Consider the following 14,328-nt stretch of genomic DNA (forward strand, 5'->3'; position numbering starts at 1 on the left):
ACTGGAGACATTGTGCTGGCTCTGCATCTGGAGTCTGCCCACCCTCACCTGGACTTTGGCTTCCTAGGCTGTGAGTGTAGTGTGCCCCACCAACTCTGTTTTTTGAAGAAATGCCATTTTGTGCGAGACCACGGGCTAAATTCCAATTCCAGGAAGAAAATCACAAAGTCCACCTAGGCAAACACCCTATAACTTTCCCTCATCCCTTGCCAGGCTACAATGGCAGGACCAAGTACATACAGATAACCTAAGAGATCCTGCAGAGAACAGATAGCCTAACCATCCTGTTTGTCAGGTGGTTCTGCCCTCGTGTTCAATTCCTGCAGATTAAGTCAGAAATGCAGCTTTTAAAAATATTAACTTGCTGACCCATATGGAAATTCTCCAAGCTTTCTGTAACCACAATAAAAAGCCTGCACCCCTAGACTTGGGGCTCTCACTCTGACCCTCTGTGACAGGGACAGTGAAACACCTTGCTTGGGACCTCGTAATAGAAGACCCTGTGTGTTTGCATTTGAACTGGCTCCTCGGTGGTCTTTGGGGTCCCTGCAACTTGGACATAACAGTGAAACGCAGAGCAAAGCCTTTCTGTCTGGCTTTCTTTTAGCAAAGCCTTTGCTATGTTTGGATCAATCAATAGAGGCTGAGACATTGCTTTGAGACTGTTTGAACCTGAAGCAATGCCGTCTTTCTAGAGAATGTGCCCTTGGAGCTATGTGAGAACATGCAGCTGTACTGACCTTGGTACAAAGTCACTCCTGGCAAACCCAGAGTTCTTTCTTTTGATTATGGCTAGCCCTATTCAAAAGGGACCCGAGATTTGTGTGAATTGTTATAGGGGTCCAGTAATCGCCTCCCAAGCCATACTAACACCCATCTCAGTCAGGCAGGGATAGTTTATTGAGAATATGCCCCAGGCCAGGTTGATCAGATTCACAATCCAGATTCGGGAATTGAACCATGACCCCGAGTTAAGGTCCTACAGGGCTTTTTAAGCGTGAGATCTACAAACATCTGTGTCAAGTTATCCCACCAATCAGGACTTAGGGATAAGGATTTCCTTAGGAACAGGTCTGTGTTGTACACTTATCCTGCTCCCATTGGTTGGGGTGTTCAACTGTGGCAGGGGACTTGCCTTGTCTAACATTCATGTCTTGCTAACCAGGATGTCAGTTATCCACATACATGTCTCTTTCAGCCAAGTAGGATGTCTGTTCCCAGGGAGGTCTTGGGAACCTAAACTTTACGTGACCACGACTCAAAATGGACGTCTTATTCCAAATAGTCTCTTATATCAGTGCAGGTGTCTCTCTTATGTTAAGGTCTACCCGAGGGGCAGTTTCTACCGTAAAAACTTATACACAAGTGCAGGAAGTGCTGCTGGGTGGTTGATTGGGGTCAAGCCTATTGTGGGTACAAGCAGTTCCACTGACTTCCATCCTGATTGGTTTTCAAGGACACAGAACATAACAGAACATGTAATCAACTTGGCATTAGAAACTTCCCAAGTAACAGCAGAAAAATATGAGAACATTTCCTTATAATGGTAGGCTAGCCATGTAACAGTTACCTGGGCCTTAACATTTTACCTAGGCCTTAACGGTTGTCTGCTCACACTGGAAGCAAGGGCAAGATAACTTTGGTAGCTGGAATCGTTCCCAGCCCCAATTAACCTTGTATAATGTTTGAATAAAATAACCGGAGTGAGCTCCTTGGGTGTCAGGCTTTTCCAAGAAGGCTGAACTCCTCTGCTCCTTTGGAAATGAAGCCTTAGCATTCTGGTGAGCTTCTCTCTCTACTGCAGCACCTATGACCAACATCAATCAATATGCTCATGATTGCAATATCAGCACTGGATCTGAACCAGTAGGCTCAGCAGGTATGTGTTAGAATTGGGATGGAATGAATCTAAACGCAAGGTATGGGAAGGATCCTGGCCTCTGCTTCTCAAGCCCCTAGAGACCCTTCCATATAGTTAGTTCCTCATGTTGTGCTGACCCTCAGCCATAAAATTATTTCATTGTTACTTCATAACTAAATCTGTTACTGTTATGAATCATCATGTGAAGACCTGATATGCAGAATATCAGATATGCTTACCCCACCCCACCCCAAAGGGGTTGGTGACCCACAGGTTGAGAGCCAGTGCCCTGGAGTCTCCTAATGGATGCTGCCGGCAGGCTTAGGGATTCCCGCAGGCTCTTTTCCATTGTAGGGGGAAAGGAGCTGAAAGTCTTCAGAGTCAGTGGCACTGGGGACTTTACATACATACTCCTGTCACCTTCATGGTCCCAGGAGGTCAGAACAATTGTCCCCTCTGAGAGTCGAAAAGCAGTTTGTGACCGGGGGACAGAAGGTGCCTCTGTTTTCCCAGTGTGCTCAAAGCCACTGTAAGCTGGGGCTGCAGCCGCCGGGAGCTGGCTGCCAGGAGGGAGGGTTGCCAGATAGCCAAGAGCAGCTCCTGCCCTCCCCTACTCCCTGCCCATGCCACCCTCGGGCATCCCTTGTGCCCTAAGGGAACAGAGCCTGTGGGGGCGCTGTGCAGGGAAGCTTGGTTACTTCTCCCCGTGGAGGGCTGGGATGGGGAATTGGGGATGTACGGTGATGCACAACTATGCCTGAAGATCTCTGGAGGCTCAGGAGCCCTCAGACTGGGAGTGCCACACAGAAGCCCCTGGGGTTAGAAATATCAAAGGAGCTCAGCGGCCAGATAAGACAGGAATGAAATCTAGACCACTGTGTGCCAGAGCGGGGCATGGGAACAGTAAGGTCCAAGCCCCTGTGAGAACCAATTGCTGCTGCCCCCTCCGGACACTTGGATACAGTCCAGTCTCTCCTGGTCGGTTGGCCGCAGGCAAGTTCTTTACCTCTCTGAGCCTTACTTATTCCCCCCCTCCCCTTGTTGTGACTGGCTGTCCTTTGATCTGAGAGACGGCCATCTTGGGCCGTTCAGCTGTGTCTCCTTGCCTGAGATTATTCCGGGCAGGCTTGCTGATAGTTTAGACCCCTGACCCCCACCTTCGGACTCACAGCTTCCAACTGCTCCTCCCTACTGACGGACAACTCTATGTGGGGCCTTGGGGAAGGGTTAGAATATGTAAAAAGAAATAGAGTATGGTCCCTGGGGTTACATGCGTGTGGGGGAAGACTCAAGTGGAGCCACGTGGGAGACCTTCATCCCTGCTAGGTAATGCTTTTCAGGTGTAGTGCTTGTGGGAGGAGTATTCATATACGTGTAAGGAATTCCCTTACCTAGGCTCAGGAAAGATGCCCAATAAAGTCTTCGGTTCCTTAGAATGAACTTGGTGGAATTGTGCCTTGGGTTGTAGCTGGGACCTTAGGAGAAAGGGTAGATGTTGCTTAAGTCTCCCCATGGGAAGGAATTTTAGCAACACCTATTTTAACAGATTGTATTGACTGAGGATGAGTAGAGAGAGGGTGTTCCAGCACTAGCATCATGTCTGTATTTGGCCCTCCAAGCAACCCTGTGTCCAGCTGAGAAACTGTGGATATGAGGGCTTAGGTCTCCTGAGCAAGGTCATACAGCTTTCAAAATCACAGAACCATGATTTAACCCAGACAGTAGAGCTCCCAAGTCCCTGAGCCCAATTGTGCTGAGTACATTCATGTGCTACTTAGTTTGTCATGCATGGCCCATTAAATAGATGGGAAAACTGAGGGACATACCAGAGCACATAGCAGGCAGGTAATAGACACAGCTCTTGCTCTGCAGGGCTACATCAATCTGCTAGATGTCTTGTGTCCTTGCATCCAAAGCAAGAAGTGGGGCGACCACCCATGACCTACAACTCCTAGTCAGTAGATCTGCTGAGCAACTGCAAGCCTGGGAAGGGTAGAAGGGTGAAGGGTGAAGGGTGGATGGGTTTGTAGATGGGTTAACCAATGGTTAGATGGATGGGTGGGAAGGCAGACGGATGGATGAATAGGTGGGTGGTTGTGAGTAGACTGGCAGACAGATGTAGATGGATGAAAAGAGAGAGCAGATAGGAATAATGGCAGAGGATTAGATTAGTGTGTAGCTGGGTGGACATGGGTGGAGGGTCTATGGGGAAGAAGGACGTATGGATCAAAAGGCAGATAGAGGGATGGGCAGATAGAAGGCTAGGTGGTGCTGGGTGGGAATGCAACTGAAGTTGCAAGTTAACAATGACAATGTGATGGTTTGAATAGGAATGGCCCCCATAGACTCATGCGTTTGAATGCTTAGTCCACAGGGAGTGTCACTATTCGGAGGTGTAGCCTTGTTGGAAGAAGTGTCACTGTGGGGATAGACTTTGAGGTCTCATATGCTCAAGCTATTCCCAGTATGGCACACAGTCCCTTCTGCTGCCTGCAGATCAAGATGTAGGACTCTCATCTCCTCTCTAACACCATGACTATCTGCCTGCACACTGCCATGATGATAATGGACTAAGCTGCTTAAACTGTAAGCCAGCCCCAATGAAATGTTTTTCCTTTATAAGAATTGCCACAGTCGTGGTGTTTCTTCAAAGCAATAGAAACCCTAAGACAGACAGCCACAGGACTTCCAGGGACATTCACAAAGTATGGAAGAGAGATGCCATGTGTTCTGGTACGTCCCTAGCCCTTAGGGCTACGATGGAACATGGTAATGAATAGTCATAGCCCTTCGGCCCTGTATCCCAGCATCCAAACTCTGTAAAAAGCTTCCTGCGGCAGATCCAAGCCTAAGAATTGACATCACAACTTTCCCCCTACACCTAGACTGTAGACATGTCCCACTACACCTAGACTGTAGACATGTCCCACTACACCTAGACTGTAGACATGTCCCACTACACCTAGACTGNAGACTGTAGACATGTCCCACTACACCTAGACTGTAGACATGTCCCACTACACCTAGACTGTAGACATGTCCCACTACACCTAGACTGTAGACATGAAGCACTACACCTAGAATATAGACATGCCCCACTACACCTAGATGAATTATTGCAATATACTGTCATAAATCATTGCCCTTACAGTGACATCATAACAAGCTTATGTCATGACTACTGAGTGTCTAAAGGGCAGGTGGCCAGCTGTCTAGGAGGGAGCTTTGCATCCTGCCAGAGCAGTGGGTTGCCCAGCTCTTGACAACATGGGGTCAGAATCCCAGCTGAGAAGGAACCTTTTTTAGACAGGCCTTCAGCAAAGACCAAAGCTGAATATATCCCTATGGACTCCCTAGGCATGGCCTAAAAGAACTAAATGCCCTGCCTTGAAAGGGCTTGGCAGCTGGAGGGGATCTGCTCAGCAGGAAGGAGGCCTGACTTCACTGCTGGCACGGAGTGGTCTTGGACACAACCCTGCCCCTGATCCAGTTTCTACCCTCCTCTATCCTGGAAGCCTGAGTCCCTCTGATGACAGCTAGTGACAATCTGATTCTCCAGTTTCTAGGAGGTAGGACCTAGAAGGACATGACCATTCCACTTCTCAGACCATGGCTCAGGATCCAAGGCCCTCCCAACCTTTGAGTAGTTTCAACTGAGGACACTTTGATTCTTCCATTGGCACTCTTAGCTTCTTGAGGCTGGTTATAGTCAACCAGAAGACCAGAGATGGAAAGTGACTTGCCAAAGGTCACACAGCAAGAGGACAGCCAACAGCAGATCCAGATTTCCAGGCACCATGCCCAAACCTCTCCCCAGGGGAGATCCTGAGATCCTGAGACCCAAAGTAACACTGATGACATCAGGGACAGAGGGTGTTTTTAGGAAGGCTGTGTTGTGCCAAGAGTCAGCAAGGACATTGTATGAGGTGCCAGTATTAGGTCTTAGGAAGTTCACTGACAAGGAGAGCCAGGGCACTCACTCAGAGGAGGGTATGACTGGGAACCGCCAAGTTCATGATGTCCCCCGATCTCCTAAACTGAACCCCCCTTACCTTCATGCACTGACCTTGGCTCAGGATTCTGGTTGGAATGCCTCGGGAGTCCCATCTTCAGGGAGATGGGTGGCTCCTGGGTGCCATCTAGTGGCAATGAAGAGACATGCTGCCTTTCCCCACCCTCTGAACCACAGGACTAAGGGACAACCTGAGCAAGATGACTGTTTTTTTTTTTTTTCAGCCGAGGAAACTAAAGCCTGGTTGAAGCACACCCTGCCCAGTCAAGGGCAGCCCTGAGTGACTGAGGGTCCCTCAAAGAGGCGAAGCTTACCCGGAGTCTGAGCTGGAAGGCTGTGTGGGCTCTGTGAATGGATAGGGGTCGGAGGGAAGGCAGGATTTGGTCTGGAGAGCCAACACCTGAGGACCAGGTGGGAGCTGGATTACCAGAGAGAAGGCTAAGGTGATAGTCAAGGCTTCTCCATAGATCAAACCATAGCCAGAATGTTCCCATCATCCCAAAAGACAGACATGACTAGAGAAATCCCCTCAGTCTTAGGGACAACCAAGGCTAGAGAAAGCTCATGGTTGTGAAGGTCTTGCTCTCAGGGAGCTCGATATATTTGTTCGCTTTGCAAATGAGCTTGTTTTCTGTGGCTGCCCTTAAAGTTGCAGAAGCAGACCTCGCAGTCCAATGACACAGACAAACAGAAGATGCTGTAAGAGATGAACAGGATACAGAAGCACCTGACACCTGCAGGAGGTATATCCCATGATGCTCTTGTGGGTGTCTGGAACTGTGGGCAGAACCAAACTCCATCCACAATATGGTTTTTTTTTTCCTACACCATACAAGCCTGTGATAAAAATTTAATGTATAAATTAGTCACAGTAAAAAAAAACAATAGTAACTGACATCATAAAAAGATGAATTATTCAATATACTGTCATAAATCATTGCCCTCACGATGACATCGTGACAAGCTTATGTCATAACCAGGATGGCTATTGAGTGTCTAAAGGGCAGGTGGCCTGTGTTGTGTGGGAACAGTACATAAAGGGTGTGGTCAAGACAGTGTGGCAGTGAGAAATTTTTATCCCATTATTAAAATTGGCTAAGCAATTTAAAACTTAGGAACTGGCTGGGCACAGTAGCTCAGGCTTTTGATCCTAGCACTCAGGATGCAGAGGCAGGTCACTCTTTGTGAATTCCAGGCCAGCCTGGACTACATAATGAGCTCCAGGCCAGTCAGAGCTACATTAGTGAGGTCTTGTATCAAAGAAGCTAACCAAACAACCAAAAATCTAAATACCTTAGAAACTATTTATTTCTGGAGTTTTCTATTTAGTATGTTCAGAACAGAGTTGGTTATGGGCAACTGAGAAGCAGAAAGCTAGACCAAGACGAAGAGGGAGCTCTGGGGATAGAAATTCAGCTCAGCAGTTAAGAGAGCTTGTTGCTCTTTCACCCAGGTCCCTACCTAGGTTGGGGACCCCCTGTCTGGCTAATAGTGTGGTGCTCCAGGGTTGAAACACCTCTGCAGATGGGACTTGAGCACCCGAGGCTCTGTGTGACCACACTTCGTCCCTGGTGTATGACAGCACCAGAAAGGGAACTGAACCCAGGCTAGTCTTTTGAAGACACAGTGGGGACCAGGTCCAGGGGGACTCACAACTGCCTGTAATTCCAGCTCCAGTTGATCCTCTTCTTCTGGCCTCTGCAGGCAACTGCGCATAAACCTATATATACAAACGTAATTTAAAATATATATTATATACAGAATATAATATATATGTATATGTGTATACACACACACACACACATATATATGTATATGTGTGTGTATATATACACAAAGAGGGAGCTGCCCTTAAAGTAATGGGCTCTGAAACCAGACATATCTGGCTGATGGTGTTCCTTGTGGAATCTCCATGTGCCGGAGCTGAAACCATAACCTTCACTTACTGTGTGACTTTGGGCAAATTACATGACCTCTAATCTTTAATATTTTGAGAGAGAGAGAGAGAGAGAGAGAGAGAGAGAGAGAGAGAGAGAGAGCATCCTTCCTAGGTGATTGAGGTTCAGGTCATGTCTATTTTGTTTCCTGTTGCTGTGGATAGTGCCCTGTCTTCAAATGACTAGCCTGGGTTCAGTTCCCTTTCTGGTGCTGTGATACACCAGGGACAAAGTGTGGTCACACAGAGCCTGGGGGTGCTCAAGTCCCATCTGCAGAGGTGTTTCAACCCTGGACAACCACACTATTGGCCAGACAGGGGGTTCCCAACATCCTCTCTCCTGGTACTCACCTCTCTACTGGGCAGAGGGCTTGGTCAAGGCCCTCCCAAGGCCACCAGGACAATAAGAACATGTCACTGTGACTTTTGAGGCCAGGTTATAATGATTCTGTGGTTTCCCTGTGGCTTCTCAGATGGCTTGGGTGAATCCTGTGTGGTACTGCAAGGGCTCTTCGGGTGGAAGGTCTTGTGAGGAGAAGCCTGCTGGCCTTGGGAGGAGCCATATAACATATTCATGTTCCAGGCTAGCTCGGGGGCTGAAGCCTGACTCTGCAGGAGAGACCAGAGCCAGCTCTTTTTTCCTGCAAATTCCCAGTCCCCAGAACTACGAGTGTCCCTGCAAGCTGCATTAAGATGCTGAACTTAGATGTCGGATTTTGTTAGGAGATAAGTGGGTAGTGATTGGGTGCCCAGAGCTAATTGCCAGGCACTGGCACTGAGCTGAGCTTGATTATCACAGAGACCTTCTGAGTCGTCCATTGCCTGTACCCATTCCACGGATGCAGAAATGGGAACAGGTTGCCTGAAGAAACTCTGATATCTTGCAGCTCCAGACCTCCACTGGCCATATGGCTGTCACCTCCTGCCTGGATGACCCTGGATGATATCTGGGTCAGAACAGGGTCCCGGACACCCCTAATTCTGGCTGAGACTAATGCTGGCATTAACATCAGTGTGGGCAGCAGAGCTGGCTGTAATGTTCATCATAGCCCATGGGAGTGCTATGCTGTGCTCTGTCTAGGGAATGACTTCTGTGCAGTTCCTTCCCATGCAGCTTAGTCACTGTGGCTGGGAGCAGGCTCGGGGCACCAGAATTCCAGGTGACCACCATCGCTGCACTTCCTGTAAGCCCACTGATGTCATATACCCCAGGGTGATGAGGTCGTGCACCTCATGGTGCGCACAGGAAAGGACTCAGGGGCTCCATTGTCTGTGTCAAAGACAACGGCAGGACAAAAATGGAGCCTTGGGGGGGGGAACCCTCAAGCTGTTCTTGCCTCTCTAGAGGCTTCTGGGTCCTCCCAGCACCTGGGGTCAAGGGTTAATGGAAAGAAACTGAGCTTCTCAGAGCTGAATGAGCTACAAGGGGGTTGACCACAGGCAGCCTTTGCCTGGGTCCTGGTTCCATCTCCTACTCTCGGTCACCTCAGGCAAGTTTCTTACATGCTCTATGCCTCTGAAAATGTCACATGAAAACATAGGAGGGACAATGGAACCTGTTCCCCAAGTGCTCATGGGTTCCAGACTCAGGAGCCTGGGTGGTTGGTGTCTCCCCGGTGGCCTCATGTGATCCCTCAATTCCCTCAATGAGCACATGAATTCATTAAGACCAAGGAGTTGACATCACCCTGTATCTGCAATTGTACACAGGACACGGGGCTGCGGGCAACGTGAGTAATCAAGAGGGACTCCAAGTTTCTGGGGTAGGAGCACACACGGGCTCAGCTCAGCATGAGAGCCTCATCCTCTGGGCTGGCAGTGTGCAGTTCAGTGGGTCTTTGTATACCTAGGGTTGAGCTCTGATGCCCCAGTATACTCCAGCCTGCCCTGCCCCCCCGCCCCCCGCCACCAGTTACTCTATTCCCCCTGCTTCTTAGCCACACACGCTGACTTGCACTGGCTTTGATACATTGGCCCTTGGGTCCTTTTTTTCCAAAGCAGAGTAAGCAGTTTCTGCTAAGGAGATGTCTGAGGCTCAGGTCGATCAAGTACTGGATTGAGCCCACACAGCTCAGCAACTGAAAATGGTGTGTGGCAGATGGTCAGAGACTTCTGAAGACCCTGGTCACCCTCCTTAGGCCTAGAGCCCAGAGTTACTGGGCAGCCTTGGTGCCTGAGGGTGGTGTAGGGGTGCAAAAGAGGCTGAGGGTGAGGGTTTGGGCATTCTCCAGAGTTGCAGGGGTAGAAGGCCTAGAGGGCAGTGCCTCCAGACACCAGTGTCACATGTGGAGCAGCGGGTAGAGAGGCCTTGTGATTACATGGTATACTCTGGGGGAGTGGGGAGCACAACGCAGTCCTATGTCACTTAGGTGACCCCTTCCTAGCCCTTGGCCATGAAGAATGATTCATCTTGGCCATGGGACCATTGTCCCTTCACCTGTTATTCTGGTAAGGCTGCCTCTCAAGATGCCATGACTGCCAACCCCAGGAGTCTGTGCCAGGATGAAGCTGGCCAGCACCCAAGGCGGTGCACCCTTGCACGTCTCTCAGTGGCCTCAGCTGGCCCTGTGTTCTCACTGGGGCACATCCTACCTTGGCACTGGCTAGTTCTTCTGGGTCATTACCTGGCCAGGCTGAACACTCCAGCCATGCATCTGACCTCGAGCCACTTGGCACTCCCCAAGAACCGGACTTCACTGTATAGTGGTAACAGCCCCATAGGCCCCCAGGTCCATTCTATGCTGAATCTATTCTGAATCTCTCTTTCCATTGTCCACCATTATGGAGTCCCAGGAGAGTTGTGGGATTGGAGGAGGAGAGAAGCCAGAAACCAAGACAGAGAGTTAGGAGTTCGGAGGCCAATAGGCCTGCTCTTGGCAGATGGGACATTCAGAGAGACAGATGAGAGGAAGAGACAGAAAGTCAGGGACAAAACCTAAAAACACCTGTATCTTAAGCCATACATCAGAGCCAGGCAACCCCCAAAGCCATCTTGAACTCTGCTGTGCAGACTCTGGGGTCACAGCTACCTGACTTGGGGTTGCGGAGAGCAGTGGGCGAGGCTCTTCTGTATCATTTCTTCTGGAGTGAACCCATTCTGAGTCTATCCATTGTCCCCTCGCTGCCCCCACCAGCAGCTTCCTCTCATCGGATGCTCCTGTCCCCTTGGACCCTGACAAGTGGAGGAGCCCTGGATGTGCCACACTTGCTCTGCAAGGTCTGCGAACCTGCTGGATATGCTCACCAGACTGTCTCTTTCTTCCCCCCCCCCCGCCCCGCCCCTTGGTGAGCCCCTGCACTTGGCTCCAGAGGAAGGCAGAGTGGGAGAAGCCAGCTCCTGCCACCACCGTGACCAGCAGGCTGTCTGAACTATGTTCTGGTGGCATTGGCAAGAATGAGCACAATCCAGGCATGTTCTAGACCTTCGAGCTGCATTAGCCTCGGAGAACTTTAGATTAATAATGAAATTATTACTACACTTCAGGAGGGGCAGTGGAGGCATGGAAGGGTTGAATAACTTGCCCTAATTCACACAGCTCAGGAGAGTCCTATAGGTTCAATTGCCTCCTTAGACATTCCTTAGTCAGGTGAGAGATGAGTGACCCAGGACCTGGTTACCCCAGGAAGGCCAGATGTCACCCCAGACTGACAATACTGGCCTGACTGCAAACACTTAGCATGGGATTTAAGTGTCTGGCCTCAGCCGTCAGACTAGTAAGCTATGGGCTTGGAATACCCTTGAATCTGTTCCCTGCTATATCCCAGGGAGCTGAGAGTGGAGGGGCAGGCCGTGCAAACATACAGGCATATGTATACACACGCACACACAGTACATAAACACAGATGCACACACACGCAGCCTTCCCTTTGGAACGATACCATGACACTGCCCACCACTGACTGCAAGATGAAGTTCTGGGTATAAATCTCAACTCTTTTTTTTTTTTTTTTTTTCTGGTGGGTGGCCTTTAACTGAGGTGGCAGGTGCTTTACCTGTACCAGTGTCACCATCATCTGTGAGCCAGGAATGGCAGTTGTACCAGTACGGTTCTTCAGGTACCAAAATGATACAGAGAAAGTGGTTTAGAGTTAGGATCTGGCTGGTGGATGTGACATCTACAGGGTTGGTAGGAGATCCAGGGGAGAGTCACACAATCGTTGGGCACAGAATCCCCTTCTTATGGGGGACTCTCTGCCTCCGTTTTAAGTCCTTCAATGGATGGGAGCAGGCTCACCATCGGCATGGAGGTCATCTGCCTTGTGCAACATCTCTTTATTTAAATAAACTTATCAGTACCATCAGGACTGGTGTCTGATTCTGCAGTTGGGCACTGTGGTGGTTTGAATATGCTTGCCCCAGGGAGTAGCACTATAAGGGGGTGTGGCCTTGGTGGAGTGGATGTGGCCTTGGTGGAAGAAGTGTATCACTGTGGGGGTGGGCAATGAGACCCTCTTTCTTGCCATGTGGGAGCCAGTCTTCTCCCAGTAGCCTTCAGATGACGATACAGAACTCTCAGCTCCTCCTGTCCCATACCTGCCTGGATGCTGCCATGCTCCTGCCTTGATGATGACGGACTGAACCTCTGAACCTGGAAGCCAGCCCCAGTTAAATGTTGTCCTTTATAAGAGTTGCCTTGGCCATTGGTGTCTCTTTACAGCAGTGCAAACCCTAACTAAGACAGGCACCATAAGCCTGCCCAAGGTGGCACATAGAAATAGTTTGCAGTGGTAGCGAAGGTGGTCATAGAAAGAAAAAACAAGTTAGAATATAGGAGACATTTTGAGTATGATGTTCACGCCTCATGCCCGGTTCTCCACCCTCATCACTACCACAAACACTCCCAGAAAATTTTAACTCTGCCCCCAAAACACACACCAGTCTGGCCCTCAGTTTAACCCTTTCCTGGTAGACTAATTCAACTGGCTTATTTTGGGTGAAAGCTGACGCTGAGCCCTGGATGACATCCCAGTGCTCGGTGGAACCAGGGATGCCCATCCCTCCATGTATCGGAAGCTCCTCCCTTTCCCCCGCCCCCGCCCCGTCCTCAGTGCTGAAAGTTGCTAATAACCCCACTTCATAATCCACTATGTCCACGGTCCCCTGTTCTCCAGCTGTGTGTGTACTGGGAAGACTGTGGCAGGCAGTTCAGACACACAAGTCTCTCTCTGCTGGACTGTACTCAAGCAGAAGGAGCCGCACAATGCCACCCTGCTTGTCAAGGGGGTCAACACAGGGCAGGTGTTTGTTTCTAGTTCTCTGCAAAAATACCAACTTAGGAAAAAAAGGCTTTGTACTTGTGGGCGACCTGGTCAGACAATAACGACCAGTTTGATGTGGGTCAATTGAAGGTGAAGGTTTTTTTTTTTAAAAGACACTTTTCATTTCTGCTACAGGCAGCGCCTTTGCTCCTGCCTAGCCAGCCACCCCTAAGGGTGTACTCAATAAATTCGATTTTCTTTTCCTATTAAAACAACAACAACAACAACAATAACATAAGTCTATAGTTTAGATTGCCGGCAAGATGACTGAGCATCGTGCATGGGGTGCAGCTCCATCACGGCTGAGTCCATCGCTTTGGTAAGGTAAGATGGTCGAGCATCTTGTGCAGGCCCAGCGCCATCATGGCTCAGTCCATCACTTCGGTAAGTCGGCACAGCTTTATGAGTGTCTCTCAGTTTATCACCAGGCTAGCCCCAAGGGCCCCAGCCTGGGTTTCTTGGTGTCCTCTCTAACTCCCCACCCCAATTCACCCCAGCCTGTCACAGTCCAGGCTGAGTGGTGACAGCTAGAGGTCACTGTGCTGTGCTGTAGGCTCATGGGAGCTACAAGCAGCTGGGTCAGGAAACTGAGGTCACAGGTGAGAATTGAGAAGCAGGGTGGGAATGGACAGACGTGCATGCATCCGGGGACTCATTTCATATGAGGATGCTTGAACAAGTACAAGGGCATGCATGGACAGACAGACACACACAGAGACACACAGCTCAGAATCTGAGCTTCCAGGGTCCCCCTGTAACCTCCTGAAACATGCCTTTTTAAAAAAATTTTTAATTTCTATTATTGAGATGAAATCTCTCTCTGTAGCCCTGGCTATCCTAGAACTTGCTTTGTAGACCAGGCTGGCCTCCGGAGATCCACCTGCCTCTTCCTCCCAAGTGCTGGGATTAAAAGCATGTGTCACCATGTCCGTCCTGCACGCAATTTTTTAAAATGCCCGTAGTTTACAAGTTATGCCCACATCAGTGCGCATACAATGGTGTTCCAAGCTGACAGGATGTGGCAGTGGCTGCCTACAAAATGAAAACACCCTGTTCTACAGGGGTCGCGAACACAACTGTTTGTGGTGGCCTTTGCGTCACGAGTTCCTCCTACTTTGCTGTAATAATTCTGAATTAAAAATAAACAGCCGGGCAGTGGTGATGCATGCCTTTAATCCCAGCACTTGGGAGGAAGAGGCAGGCGGATTTCTGAGTTCGAGGCCAGCCTGGTCTACAGAGTGAGTTCCAGGACAGCCAGGG

This window comes from Mus caroli, chromosome 15, assembly GCF_900094665.2.
Source record: "Mus caroli chromosome 15, CAROLI_EIJ_v1.1, whole genome shotgun sequence".
In the NCBI taxonomy this organism is placed as follows: Eukaryota; Metazoa; Chordata; class Mammalia; order Rodentia; family Muridae; genus Mus; species Mus caroli.